This window comes from Elaeis guineensis, chromosome 2, assembly GCF_000442705.2.
Source record: "Elaeis guineensis isolate ETL-2024a chromosome 2, EG11, whole genome shotgun sequence".
NCBI classification, from domain to species: domain Eukaryota; kingdom Viridiplantae; phylum Streptophyta; class Magnoliopsida; order Arecales; family Arecaceae; genus Elaeis; species Elaeis guineensis.
The window spans coordinates 20706679-20711854 of NC_025994.2; positions in this window are offsets into that span (position 1 = coordinate 20706679).

Sequence of the window (5176 nt, forward strand, 5' to 3'; positions counted from 1 at the left end):
CCATGCCTAAGGGATAAAAGTCTCCTCTTGAAATTTTTTATATTAAACCTCTTCAACACTTCCTCTATATACATTTTTTGTGAAAGACCAAGCATCCTTTTAGATTTATCTCTATGGACCTTTATTCTGAGAATATAGGATGCCTCTTCTAGGTCTTTCATGGAGAATTCTTGGACAACCAACTTCTGATTGAAGTCAGTATGAAAATATCATTCTCAATAAGGAGGATGTCATCTACATACCATATGAGGAATGTAACAGCACTCTCATTGATTTTGTTGAAGACATAAGGTTTCTCCTCATTTTTTATTAAATCAAATGATTTGATCACATTATTAAAATAAGTGTTCCAACTCTGAGATACTTCAACCCATATATGGATCTATGCAGCTTACAGACTTTATGATCTCTATCATCAAAAGTAAAATCTAAATTAATACTGCTCTATATAGATATCTTCCTCAAGATATTCATTTAGAAATATAGTTTTCATATCTATCTATCAAATCACATAATCATAATAAGTTGGAATAGCAAGCAGTGTGCGGATGGATTTTAGCATGGCTTAGATGAAAAAGTATCCGGATAGTCAACACCTTCATGCTGACTATAACCTTTCACCACGAGCCTAGCTTTATAGGACTCTACTTTTTCATCTGTATTTATTTTTCTTTTATAATCTATTTACATCCAATAAGTACTATACCCTCTGATAGATCTATTAAGGTCCATACTTGGTTCGAATGCATGGAGTCAATTTTTGACTTTATAGCATTCAACTACTTCTTGAAATCGATGTCTGATATCACTTCATTATAGATTTTAAGATCATCTCCATGTTTCCTATCTCCTATGAGGAATATTTTTTCTACATCCTCTATGATCATACCTATGTATCTTTTAGAATAACAGAAGATCCTATTAAATCTATGAGGTGGTGGAGGTACTACTTCTACTGGCTTAGTTTGAATAGGTTTTAATTGGTCTATGATTTGTTACTCTTCAGAGACTTTCTCTTCAAACTCAATTTGCCCCCAACTACCTCCATCTTGGATAAACTATTTTTTAAAAAATATAGCATGTCGGCTTACAATCACATTATGATCCTCTAAAAGGTAAAAATAATATCCTAATGACTCTTTAGGATACCGAATAAAATAAGCTCTTATTGATCTAGTTTCTAACTTGTCTGTCTGTTATCTTTTGACATAGGCTGGACATCACCAAATCTTGAGATGATCAAGACTTGGTTTGTTACTATGCCACATTTCATATAGCGTAGTAGGAATAGACTTAGAGGGTACTCTATTTAACAAATAGATTGCAGAAAGCAAAACATATTCTTAAAGAATAAAAATAAATCAGTGAAGCTCATCATAGATCGAACCATATCTAATAGGGTCATGTTCCTCCTTTCAAATATTCCATTTTGAGGTATACCAGGAGGTATCCATTGTGAGACTATATCATTTTTTTTAAGATAATCTCAAAATTTTCTAATAAAATTTTTCCTCCTCGATCTGATCGAAGAATCTTAAAAGATTTTCTAGTTTGTTTTTCTACTTCACATTTGAATTTTTTGAACTTTTTAAAGACTTCAGATTTATATCTCATAAAGTATACATACCCATACCTTGAATAGTCATTAGTAAAGATAATGAAGTAGAGATAATCATCTCTAGCCAGCACATCGAATGGGCTACACACATCAGTGTATATCAGAAAAGTATTTTAGTGGTCCTCTCCCCATATCCCACAAAAGATAATTTGATCATTTTTTCTTGAAGACAAGATTCACAAACTAGATACGACTCAGAATTCAATGAGCTAAGGATCCCATCTTTTTTCAATTTATTTATTCTGTCCTCTCCTACATGACCAAGTCTGATGTGCCATATATGCCTTTGGTTTATCTCATCCTTAGATCTTTTAGATCCTACGGTACTTACTATCTACTCAGATATGTTCATAGATGTAAATGATAATACTATCAATAAAAAAATCATGTGCAATCAATTTATTTCTAAAATAAATAAAATAGTAATCTTTATTAAAATTAAAATTGTATTCATCCTATGCTAACATAGATATAGAAATTAGATTCCTACTAGTAGTAGGTACATAGTAATAGTATTTAAGAACTAAATTGAATCCTGAAGGTAATCGCAGAGGGTAGGTGCCAATAACAACAGCAACAACTCTTACTCCATTGTCGATCTGAAGGATCATTTCACTTTTCCTCAGTCCTTTACTTTCTACCAGACCCTGAATTGAAGTACATAAGTGAACACCAGAATCAGAGTCTATGATCCAACTAAAAGTAGAGAAAATTGTTAGATTTGATTCAATTATGAGCAGATCTGACATACCTTCTGAAAGTGTGTCTTATTTCTTTTTTTTAGGTTCTCTAAGTATGCAAGACAGTTTCTCTTCCAATGACCATCAACATTACAGTGGAAATATTTTTCCTTGCCAGTCGCCTTCTTGGGAGCATCCTTCTTTGGCTTGCTTTCTTGCTTTTATTTCTTTGCAAGCTTCTTTTTCTTCCAAATAGATTTTCTTTTGGAAGTAGTACCTGCTCCATAGTAAGAACCATGCCCCTTGAACTTTTCAAGATCCCCTCAGTGGTCACCAATATGTTCAACAATTTAGGTAAAGTGCTATCGATCTTATTCACATGGTAGTTTACTATAAACTACCTATATAAATTAGGAAGGGATTGCAGGATCAAATCTACTTGTAATTCATTATGCATGGTCATAAGCTTCTCTAGCTCTTCCAGATCTTTAATCTTTGTTAGACAATGATTATACTACTGTCTTCACTCATCTTAGTGTTAAAGTCTCTTGGATACTTCATATCATGCAGTTCGACTGTGCTCACCATACAATGCTTGTAGATGAGTTATCATAGCCCTGGTAGTCTTCATATAACATCCCAAATTGAGACCATGGTAGCTTAAGAACTTGCATGTACACTAGTAGTCACCAAGTATGTGGCATAGCATGTCATTCATGATGAACTTGAATATTTATATGTTGGCAAAAATAGCAGTAGTAAAGCCCAGATTTAGTAATTAATTAAAAAGAAAATTATCAAGGAATGATCGAGGAAAAGTTAAGGAATTGAATCGATACTTTTGCCTGAAATAGGGGTTCAAGTCAACTCAAACTTCCATGCAGTTGGCTCGACGATCAAAAAACAATCAGATGATTGAAATTTTGGATGTTTTGTGTTTTAATTTAAAACAAATCTATGAGAAAATGATTGAGCAGCTTCACTCCATAAATAAAGGATGGAAAATTTTTTAGCACCACATCAGCAAATCAATAATTGAGTGATTTCTCTGGGTTGACACCTAGCAAACCAACCTTAGTTTATTTTTCATTCCAAAGCTTAGTCACTAATCCTTCTTGCTACTGATTTTGTCCCTTAGCTAAACCAGAAATATTGGAGGAGAAAGGGAGGCTAGAAATGGAGGAATTTTCAAGTAGAATTTGAAGGGAATTAGCTAGAACAAAGGTTTTATTGAAAACTAGATTGGAAGAGGAAAAATTTGCTGTTAGGAGAAAAAGAAGAAACCTATGTGGGTTGCAGTCTGGATTTAATCATCTGAGGTAAGTATTTTTGATCCCTAAACTGAGCTTATATTAAACCTTGAATGATTTCTATCTAATATGAGGATTAGATGATTGGAATTATGTGATTTCTGAACTAAAAATCAGAAAAATAAGAGCTGCTACTAGTTTCCTTGAAATATATCTAAATTATTCAGAAAAAGAGGTTTAAGTTAGAATTTGCTGAAAATGAAAGGAGTCATGGAGGGGAGATATGGATTGAATTGCTGGAATTTTTAAGTTATATTGGGAATTAGCTAAGTCTAGGTAAAGTAAATGCATACTAAGTGAAAATAGAAAAAAGGCTAGAAATTAACCATATAAAGCAAAGTATGCATCTTCATCCTCATATATCATGTAGTACTATAATTGATAAGTATGTATCTACTTCTTGTAGGAGAGGAAGAGAGCCCAAAGGGGCTTTGGATCAATAAAGCACCAAGATGGTGCAGTAGCTATCTTGAGGTGAGTAAAATTCTATCTAACTCTAATATTTTATTATATTTTGATATGAAAAAGAACTTATCTTGAAAAAGAAAGCCAATTTCCTATTATTTTATAGCTTATACCTAGTATGAAGTATGAAAACAGGATTGTTCTTCTGATAACTTATGAATACAGCTTTTGTATGTTACATATAAGTGTTTAAGGTTTGTACAGCATGGCAAATCATGGTTTGGAATGTGTTGAAATAGTTTATCAAATTTTATCAAAAATATTTTCAGCAGGCCAAAAAGAGTGATCAATCTTTTGGATATTTTTGAGTACCAGCGCATCTCCTTGCGAAATATTATGCCTGTAGGGCCCTAGTTGTATCAGATGCACCATATCAACTATCCATAGTAGGGTGCATTGTGGAGTAGTCAGTGGTAGCCAGCAGTACCTCCTTATGATCCCATATATTTAGTGGGGTCCGATTTTATTCGATGTACTATATCGACTGTCCATGGTAGGGTGCGCTGTGGTATAGTTGATGGTAGCCCAATTATTTTCTATTCTGATAATACTTGCACCACTTACTCCTATTTGGCACATAAAGTTTTGAAAGCCTATTATTTATTATGACATATGTATCATAAGTACTATAGTAAATATTCTTGTTTTCTCACTGTTCAATGGATTGTGCACTCACTGGGACTAGTGTTTCATTACGTATTTTTATTTTCTTTCTCTTTGATTGTTTAAAACTTTATAATGTTGCATAACAGTTGCATCCTCAACACTCATTCTAGCGGAGGTTGGTCATGATGGTTAGAGGTATTAGATGTATGTCCTAGAAGCCAAAATGACTGACATATTATAATACATCTAGGGCACATTTTATAGTTAATATATTGATATGATCAATAAAAAAGGGCAAGTTTTTTTTCATTCAAGTGTAATGTATCATTGAATCATCCATGAAATTAGTTTCGATATATATTCTCAAGGTGTTGAGAATTAAAGATATGTATTTAATTCTTAAATACTCTCGATCTTAAGATCATCATGAAGATAGTGATAGATCTAGATAGACTGACGTACAAAATGCTTCCTTTGGGATAGATGGGTCTCTAATA